This window comes from Telopea speciosissima, chromosome 4 (genome assembly GCF_018873765.1).
Source record: "Telopea speciosissima isolate NSW1024214 ecotype Mountain lineage chromosome 4, Tspe_v1, whole genome shotgun sequence".
Lineage (NCBI taxonomy): Eukaryota > Viridiplantae > Streptophyta > Magnoliopsida > Proteales > Proteaceae > Telopea > Telopea speciosissima.
This window is the reverse complement of record NC_057919.1, coordinates 13897401-13913833: the sequence shown is the minus strand read 5'-3', so window position 1 is coordinate 13913833 and position 16433 is coordinate 13897401. Positions and strand designations below refer to the sequence as shown.

At 38.4% G+C, this 16433-nt stretch overlaps 1 long non-coding RNA gene, 1 other non-coding gene and 1 pseudogene across 2 annotated transcripts; 2 read left to right on the top strand and 1 right to left on the bottom strand.

Moving 5' to 3' along the window:
- Positions 1–5595: 5595 nt before the first annotated feature.
- Positions 5596–10868, bottom strand: LOC122658734 (annotated as a pseudogene).
- On the top strand, positions 5786–9175 carry LOC122658735. Its single transcript, XR_006332486.1, has 3 exons — positions 5786–5900; positions 8452–8551; positions 9078–9175. It is a non-coding gene; the product is annotated as an uncharacterized LOC122658735 (long non-coding RNA).
- Positions 10869–15677: 4809 nt separating the features above from the next.
- On the top strand, positions 15678–15749 carry TRNAQ-CUG. The gene has a single exon. It is a non-coding gene; the product is annotated as a tRNA-Gln (tRNA).
- Positions 15750–16433: the final 684 nt, after the last annotated feature.

Here is a 16433-nt window from a genome sequence, read left to right as displayed (position 1 = left end):
TTGGATGCCACAGTAACTGGAGAATCCCTTGGTAGTGTCTAGACTCCATTAACCGTGGTCTTCAGATTGGCATCACCCACGACCTGAGGGTATTATCGACTTCTTCCAAGGGGGGATGTATAATGACCCTAGGATGGTGACTAATGCTTAGTATAGGAAAACTTTCCCCAAAATGGAGAAAGTATTCCTCCACCATGGGTGAAGGAAAAGTACACTCATCTAGGATCATTATTACTCCTAACGAAGGTCAAAATTACCCCTCCCCTTGTTTCCGATGCCCATCCCATTGCCTTGACACCCATCGATAAAGGGATTCCTCCTTCGCCATGGGTGAAGGAAAACCGTCCCCTTTAATTAATGTATTAGGATATCTTATATGCTTGAAAAAGCTAAGTCATAAGCTTTTACCGAATGACAAATAATATTGGGAAAATCTTATTGTAATCAAAATGGTGAACTAAGAAGTAAGAAGTTTTAATCTTACTTTTTTGCCCTTTTAAATAACACATTTTCCCCCAATGAGGTTAAATCCTTTCATTTCACATAAATAATGATTTAAATAACTTTCCTTCAAAAAAAAAAAAAGATTTAAATAACTGTCAACTGTAACGATCTACTTTGGCCCATGGACCTCACGGTTCTAAAACGTGTCATACCAAGTAGAGGAGGCTACTCTTTATTAATAGCTTAGGATCTCCCTCCCTGCACCCCCTGGTACTAAACCTTCTCTTTCTTGGGGCAGTACATTCTCCCTCCCCCCTTTACGGGCACATTGTCCTTGCTGTGGCCCTCTTTGGCCTTTAGGGTTCACAACATTAAAACACATCATACCAAATAGAGTAGCCTATACTCTTTATCAATAGCTCATGATTTTTCTCCCTAGCCGATGAGGGATTAAGTTTGTACTCTCTCATTGATCTCCCAATCTCCCTAGTACTAAGCCGTCTCATGATAGAGACACCTCAACGATCTTCCAAACAGGCCGACACTATGCCGTTTTCTTGGAACGTTACATGAACTTCATGAAATCTTTTTTTACCTATGCATTAAATAACTTTGTGGAAAAAGACCGTGCAAATGTGCAATTAAAAGAAGATCACAACTTCTTAACAAGAAGTTGGACTCAATAAGATTTGATTTTTCTGTACAACAATAAAAACAAGTACTGTAAAAATGGTGGCAAAATATTCTGTATGAGAGAGTGTAGCCTTGCCGTTGACCCAAGCACAAAGGTCTCAATTCCAAACAGTGTCTAAGCAATCCTGGACTACTCTGAAAGTTTAAATCGTAGACTACTTTTCTATAGTGCATGAGATTCTCATAGATTCCCAGAAAATAAAAGCAAATCTTGAGGGGGTAAGTGATGTAGACACTAGGAGTCAAGGATACGTCCTTTCTCTGGAGATCTTTCCTATAATACTAAAGCATTAGATTGTATGACAATCCAATCATTTCTTGAGATTTCCAATGGGTTGAAATCTAGGTATCGTCGATCGAATTTGTTTGACAGATGATTTACTCAATGTGGAAAGAAGCCAAGCATTACAGGTAAATCAATCCATGGCGTGCTTTTAAAAGGAAGCTGTTGTGAATATTGGATGGGAAAGGGCTAATAATGATCAAGTCAAAAAAAGCAATGCGGTAATGTTGGATTAGTACTGAGTAGTTTTCAGATCGAACATGCTACAATTTTGATTCAAGAAAGCCAGACCTTACAACATTGTAAAAAAGGGAAAGTTCTTACTTGTTGGATCCAATCCTCCATACCTAAAGATTGCTCTGCTTACTATGTAATAACTGGGTAAAAGAACATATTATTGCACTATGAATCTGTATAAAACTAGTGACTTTTTATATTCCCTAGTGGAATGGAGAAGCTGACCATCCTGTGATTGTGCATATATCTATCTCAGTACTGATCTGCTTCTGCAGCAGATTAACCTAAACTGTAAAGAATCTAACTTGATAGAACTGTGTATTTCTTTCAAGCTAAAGGGTGTGGGCAGCAAACCAAATCTACCACCTGTTCACCAAAAACTCTGAACAGAAGCTATTCTGTCCTAAAATACCTTCACCTATTCAAATCGTAGGGTTATTTGGTGCCTAATTACACTAGTTGTGGGGACCCTAATCCTATATCAGTATTAAAAGGAAATGTTTCATAGTGAAATAAAACCCATCTGGTTTAAGTTCCGCATGCTAATGGACTGGCTTAGTTGCATCATAAGTTGGGAATTTCAGCATGGATGGCCGAAGACTGGTGTTGTGCATTTGGGTAATTTACTTAGCATGAGAACCTGGACCAGTGTCCACTGTTGATGTCTTATTACTGGTTCACAGCTTGTATTTTCTCCAAGTGGAAAGAAACAATAGTATGGAGTGAATGAAGGGTTAATTTGTTGACGAGTAGCAACTTAAAACTGTGAAAATTTGAAACAGAAACAGCTCTGATTCAGATTAAGGAAACAAAATAATACCAAGCATCGATCATATATGCACTATTTGCAAGTAAAAATTTTCGATATTGATTCATAACACATATTTTTTTCATTCTTCTCTCCTGGATCTAGGATTCTTTACAGGCCTATCTGATCTAGAGATGAATGTGATGAACCTTGCTACTGCACCATGCATTACCTTAAAATCAAGCCTATACTGTTTAAGATTTACATTTGATTTACAAAGATGTAGCTTGAGAATGCTACCAATATTTGAACTATCACTGTGTGTTCCCCCACCACCTCCCCCATTGGATGAAATTGCTATTTTTGTATCACCTTTAAGGGTACAAAAATAGAGGGACAGGACAGAGGAAAGGGGGTGCATATCATGCAAAGGTGGTGCACTTCAGCACATGGCAAAAGTGGGATTTGATCCCAGTCTTGGCTATAACGAAATGAGACTTACCAGCCGAACAATTTGGCACCTTCAAACAAACACCTCTAGAAAATGAATTATTTCATCCATCTTTACGGCTAGTCATTCCTCCCTTGATAATCAACTTCACTCAATGGAAACTATCAGCTGCATGAAAATCTGAAAGAGGATGACTGCTCACACCAGATTCAAACTTTTGACACCTCTCCACCGCAGCCTCAACTCTTTGATTGAACTCTTCATCAGAGCTTGCCAACATATAACACAGTTTGAAGTTTATCTGGTTTTCCACCAGAACCTTGTGCCTTGGAATTATTCTACCGTCAAGAGAGTAACTGAAAAACCTGCAAAACCTCTCTTCCTCATCAGCTTCAGAAAAATTCATAGCATAACTAAGATCTAAAATAGGAACCACAAACTAGCCACTTGCATGTCCTGCCACTTCTGATGATACAGAAAATTAACCAGAATAACAACTTGGCAACTTGGTACACCCCAAAAAAGGAAACAAGTGGAGGGAGGCAGACAGCTTGGTAATTCCTAAATCAACCTAAAAAAATTCACATGGATCAAATAAGGTCGGCTCATTCTTAAGCTCAGTTTATCGGGTAGATTTATGTATATCATATGAATTAACATTTTCTGAGTAAACATAGGTAAGGATAATAGTTCATTTCTAATAAGTTTATGCATATAGGCTCCAACTATAGACCTGGTGGACTTGGGGCCTAAATTAACCCAATGTGTAGATAGCACTTTGAGCTTTTTCCTGATTCAGGCCATTATGTTTGCTGAGTCAAACCTGACTTTGTCAGTTTTGTATTTAATCCACTAGTCCGACAAAATACTGCATGAACAAAACGTAAGACTGATAAATCATCCTGCGACAAGCAACTTCAGACCAATCACAGAGTGAGATGACCCAGCTCGTTATGGCTCCAAATTAGTCCAGACTCCACAAGCACAATATTCAGAATGCTCATAATCCAATTGTTCTATACATGGCTGACTATAAAACTGGTTTGCTATTTTCTGTTTACATTTCTCAATCATAATCAAATTTTACTCAAAAGAGACCATTAAAAGAAAGAAAAAAAAGGCCCAAAAACACTTACAAACTAAATATCATATATTAGGAGCAGGGAAGTGAGAGACCTTTACCTCTGCCAGCTGTTTTGCCACTTGGAAGTTCCAGGTGGCTCAAAATTTAATGGACTCAATTCTCCGCATCATTGATTCATGCGTTAATTTTCAACCCAATCCAACATAGTAATATGACAGGAGAAGGCTATGAAAATTGCTTTGAAAGCTCATTTATATCAGAACTGTTGAAATAAAACAACAGTGGGCCATATAGTTGAGGTAGGCACCATATTTGACATGCACCCTATCCAGATAACTTCCAATCTATTCAATGGTCAGAGTGACCAAGCATACTTACAACGCAACTCAACTTAGCCTTATCCCTAATAAACTGGGGTCAGCTAAATGGATCCACTTTCACCAATCAACTTTTGGGTAGAAAAGTTTAGCCGACAGAGATTCAGAACCTCCCACTTTTGTTGGTGGTTAGCAAGGGCAACTTCGGTATGAACATAGTGACAAAATCAAAGATGGGAAGAAACAGTGCCTACGATGAGAAAATAGGAAGAAGAAGACTAACTCACGGTTGGAGAAAGAATGGTCCCAATTTTATAAGAATAGAATTGTGTAATTACAAATTAAGGATATGTTGGACTTTTATTACGTAGTCCCAATTAGGTACAGAACATATCAACTTAACCCTATGGTAGACAATAAGAAATAAACATAAACAACAATTTTAACAAACACAAAGCTTAAAAGGATCTGTAAGTGATATTTGGATCCCAATCTGTATACTGGAGTCAGAAAGACACTCAAATCTAACCCTCTTCCCTGAAAGGGGTCTAGTAGCTTTGCTTTACAAACTCCACATATTTGCCTTACCAGCAAGGATTAAAATGTTGGCAGTAAAGTGAGTTCAACTTTAAGAGACACACTGTAGATATGTATGGATATGCACACACACAAAAAATTTAAGCAGCACATTGAAACTGGTAGCCTAATACATATATAAACAACATTTGTTTTAAAGCAAAATTGACTTGCATGAGGTATAATGCATATCTAATCACTTTAATAAGCATGGAGGTAAGCAAAAACATCTCCATGAACATGAATTATAAAACAAAAGTTTTTGAGTTTTTAAGTTTTTCAAGAAATATTCAATAAACATGTATAGATCCATACTATTTTCAGTATTTTCCATGACGGATGTGTGAATCTTAAGTGAAATCCATCACGTAATATGATTTCTTTGAAAAGAAACATCTTAAAATATAACATTCACCACACTATTGACTGATTCAATCTAGTTATGCTTCCAATTAATTAGTACCATATTAAGTATTATGAATATGTATCCATAAATAACGATGCATATCAACCCTGTTACTGTCAATGCATCTGATACGTATGCTATGCTTAGAATTTTCGAATACATGGGTATCTTGTATTCATAGATTGAAAATGGACAACGATCAGAGAATATCTTGAGCTATACATTGATCGTAACCTTGTATACCAAAACTGAAAACTTAAGTACTTTCTCAATTATATAATTTCAAGCACGAGAATAGAAAACTATGGGAGATAGATGAAAACATGAAGAAAAAAGTTGAATAGCGGACTGATATGCTACCTTGGAAAGTCAATGAGATCCTGCAATGGCCTGACCATAGTCCTTCTCAAATAACGGTACTTTGGCCGGAGGACATCCAAATTGTATCTTAGCAACATGGGAAAATCGGCAATCATCTCACCCAGCAAATGGAGAGGGATGCCCAGTGAAAGGAAGTACTTCACATTAACCTCAAGCTTATTAACAATGCTGCACCCCAAGAGTTCTGGTCCCAAAGCTATCACTTTTCCAATATCTCTCTTGGTAACTCCAGCTTTTGTAATCAAGAAGATAACCTGTACAGTATAACCACCAGGAAAAGGTTCGTGTGCTTCCAGCAACATACATTTTGCAATATAAAAGGTACAGAAAATAGCCTCCCAGATAATTATAATTCATAAATAGCCACCTAGAAATTTTATGGTCCTAAACCAGAAATAAACCATATTGAAACAAGAAAAGGAAAAGGTGTAAGCCACCAAATCTTCTCTAAGAAGAGGGTAGAACAAGGGAAACCCCCTTTGAGAAGAAAAACTTTACAATAATATCATAAATGCTATTTTTCTGGGGAAGAATCAGATGACAGATATATCTTTTTCTCTTTTCTTGATAAGTTAGTGTCGAGTTGGGGCACAGAAAAAGTATTGACAGCTCTGCACAAATACAAAACAATAGGCACAGCCAGAACTGAGAATAGCCATGTTTTGCCCACCAAGACCCAGGCACAGGTAATTACAAAGTTATCTTGTTCCTATGAATGATATGCATAGCATATCAAGGATAGAAAGTCCAAACAATGGAAGATAAGCCAAAATGCAGGAAACTCATAGGCAAGGGGAGCAACAGATCAGTCGAGCTTTTTGACTCACAAAACTAAATTATATAATTCAGGCTACAATCTTCTTCATTTCCTTTTCTTCCCTTTTCTGGATAACTAATTTAAGGATTTACTGATGAAATGAGGCATGTTATAATGCGTACATATATAGATTGATATGCATAAGAATCAGGAGTAGAAAAGCTGTGCACTAAATTCTGTCTCAACAGTCTTAAGATACAGGAAACTTTATTCCTTATAGTTTGTTAAGGATCAGGGTCCAATAGTAGAGAGCATGGTTCAAAATTTGGCGGAAATTTCAGCAAAATTTCACCAATTTTGACAACAGTGAGACGAAACAAAAGGCAAAAACACATTGCCTTTACTTTAAAAGCATGATTTCACGAGTTCCGGTCAAAATTTCAACCAGAATTCATCTATTTCGGTTCTTTCGCCTGGGAGAAGAAGAAAACACCTATTTTGCTGGGATTTTTGCAACATCACTTCAAAGAGATCGGTTGTTGCATATTGGTGAATATTTGGCCATATTCAACAGTTTCAGGTAATGAACTTTCCCTAAAATGATTTTTTTTTTTGTAAAAAATATGATAAATACCCGATAGTTAATGATAAAATTTTTATATATCAGACACCGGAGGCCGATCCCTCTGTTTTCAATTCTGTAAAAGTTAGATTCAGGGGGTTAAGTTGATAGTGAGGGTAGAGGAATTTTCTGATTTTCAATGCAAACGTCAAAGCCTAGGTCAACAAAGACGTCTGACCCGAGATATCGGACAAGTGATACGAACTTCAGAACGAAACTTCTAGTTTATCAAGTAAGACAAAACCAACTGACCAAAGGGAGGGCCAGGTTGACTGACCAATGCCGGAGACAAAGCCAGCTCTATCGGCAAGACTACGGCACCTGGGTCAAAATCCCATTTACCAACAAGACGTTGAGAGAGTCAGTTAACCATTCCCCTCCTGCTAACAAAGTGATGGCGGTTGTAGCATCCATCGGTAGTGTGTGGAAGAGGGTAAGCTTTCTCACGGTGTCAGAATTTTTTTTTTTTTTGTTTATATATTTTTTTATTTTTCTGGTTTCAAAAATGTATTTTCCTACAACAAAAAATGTGAAAAAAAAGTAGGGTTAATATCAATTGGATGGTACTCAATTTTATATATGTCAGACCATTGGCCGATCTACGGCTTCAGGGAATCGAAACTGCAAGGCGGCGGGTGGGGAAGAGGGGTTACCAATCAACATATCTAATTGAATAGACTGAAAACAGAAAAAATAATATCGAGAGGAAACAAAAAAGAAAAATAGAACAAACCACTGGGCGGATTTTCTTGTAGAGGCTATACGTTAATAAAGGAGGGAACTTGACAAGCATACTGCCGATTGCTTCTTCATGAATGCCTATGTCCTGTAAAAATTGTACCTTCACAATGAAAGAATAAGTCCATGTATTAGTACCATGGGAATAAAATTCAATCATGCAAACAATGATCATTATAGGTAGACTTTATATGCTAAGTCAGTAAAAAGAATAAGTCCTCTTTCTCTCTCTCTCTCCTGTGGCTGTGGATGTGTGTGTGTGTGCCAGCCAAAAGTTCTGTTAAGACCATGCTGGCTTCCACCGTGCAAACCTGCAGTGACGGGGTTCATTATCATGTAGAGCACTAACATGGCAGCTTAACAACATTCATCTTGTAGGTAGAATTTCATTAGCCATGTGTACAGGATGCTTGTCCAGGTCTACCCCATTGCCCATCATGTATAACATTTTCCTGCTATAAAAGATATTGTTTCAATATTCCAATATTTCCTTCATTTTCTTCTAAAAAATTGAATTACTAGTCTTCACCCCCCCCCCTCTTTTTCTCATCCTTTTTTAATAGAAAAAATGTCATTGAGTATGTTGGGCTGATGTGGACTATAGCACTGCAGCACATCATTATTAATGAATCATCTTTTCATTGGATTTTCATATTCAAATTTACTTCGTGAGAAAACATTTTTTACTCAAAATTGTTTTGAAGGGATTGACAGGATAGGTCACTGGATTTGGGTCACATGAAGACCCGATTTGGCCAACCCAACCACAGGACAGACATAGGACTTTCTGTATTGGCTACATGTCAAATTTCAGGTCCAACTCAATCATATGGACCACCTTGAAGTTGACTCTTACCCCTTTTATCTTAAATGGTTCGCATTAAGTTAAACTAACTAAAAACAAAAATGGGCTATAATGTATGTTAGTGGCCGAGCCTTGGCGCAACGGTTAAGTTGTGCTATTGCAACCTGTTGGTTGCAGGTTCAAAACTTGGAAACAGCCTCTCCTGCGAAGCAGGGAGTAAGGCTGTGTACATTTGCCCCTCCCAGACCCTGCAGTAGCGGGAGCCTCATGCACTGGGGCACTCTTTAGTGACTAAAGTGGAACAAATTAGTAGGGGAAGGTGTGCCTACCCATCTGTGTTTTTGAGACCCCACTTGAGCTGCCACTTGGCAGATACATAGTCTGTTCAACTAAGCTTGGCAGAACTGGTAGGCCCACTACCTCCCATCCATATTTCATACGTGTATTGTTGAAGTTATATAAAATTATACATGAAAAATGGAAAAGTCAAAACAGAGTAAGATCTCCCTAATTTTTTTCAAAATTTTCATTTCAGTGGCATGTTCCAAGCAGTCATTTTCAAAATCTCGCCTCACACACATAATTGTAAGAAGACACCCCAGGTAAGTGCTTTACTGCAACAAGTTTCAATCAGTAAGAGCTCCCTAATTTTTTTGGAAAATTTCATTTCAGTGGCATGTTCCAAGCAGTCATTTTCAAAATCTCGTCTCACACACAGAATCGTAAGAAGACACTCCAGGTAAGTGCTTTACTGCAACAGGTTTCAATCTTGGTAAAAGAAAAACCTACATTGGCTTCTTGACAAAATGGAGTTTTAACTACTTTTAAGAAGATAGTCTTGGTAAGTGCTTTATGGCAATAAGTTTCAGCCTTGGTTAAAGAAGAATCTACATTGGCTTCAGCATTGGCAAGATTATTCACATATTAGTGCATCAAAATATGTATTTGGAATTAAAAATATACATCACAAGAATCAGAGTATAATATTGAAAAAAAAATCTACCTTTGGTGCAATTGTTGTTTCCAAATCGACACAGAAACCCATTGGTTTCAAGATAAGAATTCTCCTCATACCATCTTGGCGAACCCCAAGGTAATACAAGTACTTTACAAGAGGCTTCCATCTTTCTTCAATGCTGCAAGCCATCAATTGTGGCTTGAACGCCAACAACCGCCCAACATCTTCATTACTAAGGCCAAACTCCTTAAGGTATTGAACCTGTACACAATGACAAAGCAAGAGATCCCAGCATATAACTACCATTTCAACCTACCAAGCATCGATGAAATGCAGACTGAAGAGGATGAGAAAATACCTTAGATCTCATCTCTTCCAGGGTAAAGAAGCCGAGTGCCTTAGGATAATCAAAGACCATGGTGCCGAAATCCTTCTCATTCATACCCATGTCCAAGTAGAAATTCACACGCAACCTCACTTCTTCTATGGTGTAACCCAACAGTGGAGGACAGCGGCTAACGACGAATCCAATCCACTCCCTCCTGACTCCATTGCTCTGTAGATAACTAACAATCTCATCCAACTCTTGGCTGCTGCGCTGCATAATACCTCCTCCTGCCCTTACAAGCGTGAGACCAAGAAATTCTCCCTTCACACGAATAGTCTTCAACCACCCAATCTTCTGCCTTATCAACTCGGGATTTTCACAAGTCATACAAATGAGCCTCCCAATTTGGGGATACGTCAAAGAATTGTGCTTCAACCACCTGAAATCCGGGAGGAAAGGAATGAGTGAGTAAGAAAGGTGGGATATTGAGATAAATAATCACCTGGAGTAGTTTACAACTGTGTACCTGATGAGAGGGATGACATTGGAATTCTGTATTACAGTCTTGGCGCGAATGTTGAAGGTGGAGTGTGAGAATTCGTGTAAGCGCTTCAAGGAGGCAGCTTGGATCATGATGTGGTCGATGAAGTTGGGCAACCTAGACACCAAATTGGAGGAGAAAGCAATTCGGAACTTACCAGCACGCATGGCCTCCTTGAAGATCTCGGCAGTGACATTACGGCGGATTTCAAGTGCCCGCATCAACATCTTATCGTCGTCTACGTCTGCGGGTCCTCCTTGGAAGAGACGATGCAGAGGAGGAGAAATTTCGGCCCTCGGGACTTACATGCGACTGCAAGTAGATGGAGCCGGCAAACTGAGGGGATCTTCTTTTGACAAGTGACATCTCCAACAGCTTTACTTTCTCTTCCTCTGTCATTTCTTCTTCTTCTTGCCATGGTTCTTGTATCGTTACTGCTTCTTCTTCCTCCACCTCATTTTCATTGTCTCCCGTGGTTGATTCTTCTGGTTGATGATGATGATAATGATGTTGTTGTTGAGATAAATGGCGGAGAAGGAGAGCTGTGCTCCTGGCGTTGTGCTTCCGGAGAATCTGTTTGTTGTTATCGTCGTGGGAATTGGACTCGAATTCGAACTCAGAAACCTGGGGAGTCTGATGGGGAAAGGGGAGGACTGAGGAAGACACGACGACCAAAGAGAACTTGCGGTGTAGAGTGGTGTTGGGGACCAAGTAATACAGTAGGTTGGTGCTTCTGGTGTTGCAATTACTGCGGCACCAGCAGAGGTAGCGAGAGTCTGAGAGGGAAGACAAGAGCTGCTGGCGGTGAGGCGGCCAAACCAGCATTTTCACCGCCGCTATTTTAACAGTTCAACACCCAAGCCAAGTCAATCCAACGCAAACCCAAGTGGATAGATAGCGCTTTTAGGAGCCTCTGAGGGGATTAGGCCGAATATTATCCTCTCCAATTCCTAAAACTCTGCGTCAGTGTTAGGTGGAGATGTCAACACATGATAGTTCGGACATCCAAGCACTGCCATGTATCTGAGCTGAGCTATCTTATGTTGGCATCTCCACCTAGCACTGCCAAGCTTAAAGGAATTGGTAAGAATAATTTTTCACGAGAGTTAAGATCTTACGACTTCTTCCTTTTTCAGGTGTTGTCTTTGCCAACTAAACAACCCCCTAGGGTACAATTTCCCGATATTTTGGTGAAGGGAGTATTTGAATGAACAATTTTACAACACGTATTAATAAAAAGATATAAGGGAAATAAAGAGGATGGGAAGGGTAATTATGAAAAGTAGTAATAATTAGATTGAACATACCCATGGATGAGTTGTCTTTAACCTCACAGCAGCCAAAAGCCAGTGGAAAACCTAGCTTGATTCAAGGTGAGAAATCTCATCCAAATAGGGTTGAACAGACTTCGAGAATCTAGCGGCAGGAGCAAAGAACCATCGAAAGTAGTAGAAAAGTAAACCAAGCAACCAATAGGAAAACCTTAGACAACGGCAAATCGCAAGGAGGAAGCTGAGAATAGCAGCAATTGACATCATTAAATCCTCCGACAACAAGAGAAGAGGAAATCCCATCAGAAATTATATCAGCAGTATATCAAGCAATCCCAAACATCAGCAATCGAAGCACATAGAACCAAGGCAGATTATGACAATGCCAGTAGATTCGAACCATATATAGCAGATTTGAAGAAGCAAAACCCTAGTTCTACGAGCAACAAGATCGACACCAGAATATCAATCGATAATCTGGACAACAAACTTTCGAATCAGAAAACCCAACAAACAATAGCAGATTCTCGTAGAGATCCTGAGAGAGAACTCAATTCCAAGCCAACGAACTTCGGCGAACTTAGAACACTAGCAAGTATTTGAATCGGATCTTTTTTTCTTTGAAACAACAGAATATTTTTTTTCTTCTTTACTTCTTCTTCATGGTCGCTCTAATACCATGTAGTCATGCAGTAATATCTGATCAGTAAACAATAAACAAAAGATATGAGATGAGATGGGATAGAAGGGGGATTGACTAGAGAATAATAATCGATTAATCTAGCGATCCCCCCCAAGGCTTTATTTATAATCAGAAAGATGGATAGAATAAGACTCCAACTTGTAGAAAGAATCAAAAAATAAAATAAAGAGAACAATTTAAAGACTAAATCCAATTCTTTTAGACATACTAAGACACACAAATATCAAGCAAGTCACGATAGAAAGAAAAACCCCATATATGGCGTTACAATAATTAACAAACTTAAAGCTAGACTTAATGTGGATTGTCCCAAATACGAAACAACTCTCCTTTACCAATATGTAAACTCTTTCATCCTCCTAAAGTTTCAATGGAATTAACACCAGAGTGGAGCCAGGATTTGTCTCTTGTGGAGCAAATCTTTATGAACCTAAGTATGAGATCTTTGACCATTTTCCCTCCTCAGACTTCCAAACAATCATATTTTATTGCATCCATGGGAGAGTTGTTAGGTTATCCCACACTATAGATCTCCACCCTACCAACCCACCCTGTCATCCAAACGAGGCATTATGAAACTAGTGTGAGATTATGACATAGATGATTGTAATAGACCATCACACTTCCAAACCAACGTCTATCATGATTAGGTCGTCCTTTTTTAACGGTTCTACTCTCCCCTAGGGTCTTTGCCTGATATAAGTAGCCTTTTCCTAGTGCTTCACTCTGGTACTAGGTTGCCTCCTTCATGATAAGGGTATTTCAGGTAAGGTCCTTAATAGATTTTAAGGGGCTTTATTGTTTAAGTGAGAAGAAAATACATAGCTACACAAATTTTCAATCAACACAAAAGCCTATGCTAATGATGTCTACTTGTCATGATGCTCCAAGTTCAAGTTCCTCTTATCTTGATTTGAAGACTCTCCAGTTCTTGCATGAGACAACCTTTCTTCTTCTTTTATTTTTTTGACACTAAAATGCAGTTCACCATATACTCTTCTTTGATGTCTTCATAATATTGAGATCATATAAACCTTTCACATTAAGAAACATGTTAGTAATCCCACTATCATCATTCAAGTGGTTTCACCATAAAAACATGGAGGCATGGATCCTTTGATCAATAGATATGGACTTAAATTTGGCTACTCTGATACCACTGAGATGAACTTCAGGAAAATTCCCATAAAAGATATCTTATAAGGTGAATGAACCCAAAACCTTATCAACCACCACCAAGTCTCATAAGGAATCGAGGTAGATCAGCCCATATGGCTGATATGGATGAAACCGAAAGTTGATTTGGCTCTTAAAGAGAGGTTCGACGAGCACATAATATTTTTGTTCATCGGAGGTGTGAAGAGTCCTCAGAGCCCAAAAAATGATTAGGGCAATGATTATAATGGACGCACAAGGCAAGCCCCACCTTGCTACTTTATTTTCAGGGTTTGCTTCTTAATCCTATTCACCCATTCCATCTCCCTCCTCCCCTCCTTTTTATCATATCCAATCTACAATCCTTTTTAAAATATTAATTTTAAGAAGAATTTGATCTTTTTCTTCATCCTCTTGTTGCCCATTGTTGTATGCATATGGAGTTTCAAAATACTTCTGTCTTTAAAAGTTTTTCGGATTGTGTGTCTCCCACAAGGTTTGACCCATAATTTACTGGAAGTTGCTTTTAACAAAGTACTTAAAGTGTGAGAATTTTAGTTCCACAATTTTTTTTTATAAACAACTTTAGTCCCTCATTGGAAGTGGAAAATATTGAAGAGGTTAATATTTGGAAATGGGAACTACAAGGATAGGGTTCCTTGAAGAGAATGCTCTTTCTTCTCTCTTGTGTCCAAGGGGTCTGGAGTTGTTTTTACACACAAGCCTAGCCGAAGCCTTGCTGTGTGTAATGGCTTTTTTTTTTTGTCTCTCAAAACGGACACGTCCCTTGGGAAGGTGCTTCCAAGGGTTCTTCTCTCTCTCTCTCTTTATATAGAAGATGTTCTGGACCCTTGAGAAGGGTAATTTAAGTTTTTGACTCTCTTTGGTTTGTCTCAAGTTTTACTGGTTTTGAGAGGTTTTTCTATTTCATTCATTTGGTTGATTAACACAACTCGAACGTCTCTCCTCGACGTGGCCCAATAAGCGAGTGAAACGACTATTGAAAATGTCATCAGGGTTGTTTTATCTTGGAGGTTGATTTATTAGAAACCGTTATACACCATAGGCTGTGGGCATCTACAATCTTAAGGAGAGTAACCACTGCTAGCACAACATACTCAACCCCACTTTTTCCTTAAACTTCTTCAATTCCTTGCAAGTTCGTGACACGATGTATAATGGTTGAACTTACCATCTTCAACACTGGTTTGTCTACAAATCAGATAAGTAATCTATACCCCTTACTATATGTAGTATCATGTATGTTTTGGATGACTAGTTTTCAACACCCATCACGAATTCAGTTGCAATAATGGATTAATAGAGTTAGCCCGCTGAGAAGCAACAGAGTTGGTACTAACAACTATTCTTCTTCCTTTCTCTCTTTGTTTGTCTATACACTCTTTCTTGTTTAATCATTCAATGGATTGCTTGCTACCATATTATATGGTCTTGCGTGGTTCCAACCACAATTGAAACCTATAATTTCTAATCATGAGTCTATGTCTTTGAATCCTATGCCACCCTGGTTTAAAAACCACGGAACCGGGGTTGGAATTGGTCCAGGCCGATTCTAATTCAGACCGGTTTGGAATCAGTATATGCCTGGGCATATAGGGTATTTCTGTACAAGATCCTGAGCCGGATCAAGCAGAATTGGGATCGATCTTAGCCGATTCAGATCCGGATTGGGCAAATTCAATCAATCTGAACTGATTCTTAAAATCTGATTCTACCTTCCCCACCCAAACCCACTCCAAATGTTCCTTACGAAGCTCATCGATAAAAAAATAATAATAATAAAAAATAAGTGAGTATCATTGCATCATAGATTTCTTAACATTGTGAGAATCATCTGTCAATGCTTTGTAGAAAAGGATAATATGATTTTTCATAATTATTTCCACTAAATTTATTTAGTGTAGCTATAAAGTTGCTCACATTTTCATCTCAAATGCATAAAACTTACTTTCCTTTCTCATTCAGTACACATGAAAATGTGATCAACTTTATCAACCTAAACTGTATAGTATGCAGTTTAAGTAACAAACTATTTCAAGAAATCATACCAAACTCAAACTCAGTCTTAGTCAATACAGTCTCATTTTTAACATAGTGATATGAACGTCAGATAGAAGACTCTTTTAAATATATTTTTTATTGATAAGGTAAAGCATATGGTCCCATGGTCTAGTGGTCAGGACATTGGACTCTGAATCCAGTAACCCGAGTTCAAATCTCGGTGGGACCTGTTTTTTCGACACTACTTCTAAAGTGCCGATTCTGATTCCATGACATATTTTGGCCCAAGCCCACACCATGTACTATAGTCGGACCAAGCCCAAGTGCCCTCAAGCATTTCAGTGCGGTTTTCATTTCACATGATTAATTTTTTATTTTTTTTTTATAGGAAAAAAAACTAGGCACACAGTTAGTGTGTGCTAAGCTAGCACCCAATGTGTCATCTCTCTCTTTCTTCCCCCTTTGAAATGATCCCTGCCTCTCCTTTATGATCTCTCATCCCACACCCACATTGGCGCCATCCAATTTATTCACCGCACTATCCTAGGGTTGACAAACCCCTATACGGTTTTAGTAAATTCATCAAAATATCTTCCTACACACATTGAAGCCCCATGGTGAATGGGGATTCCTATTTACCGTGGCTTAAGGAAAACTTGATTTTTATTTTTATTTTTTTTCTAAATTCTCTTGGATTTTATTTTTAAAAAAAATCATAGCAAAAAGAAAGGAGAGTGAGACATCCATGGTTTAATTCCCATTCACCGTGGCTTAAGGAAATTCGATCCTTTTTTTTTTAAATTGTCTTGGATTTTATTCAAAAAAAACAAATTCATAGCAAAAAGAAAGGAGAGTGACACATCCATGGTTTAATTCCCATTCACCGTGGCTTAAGGAAACTCGATCCTCTTTT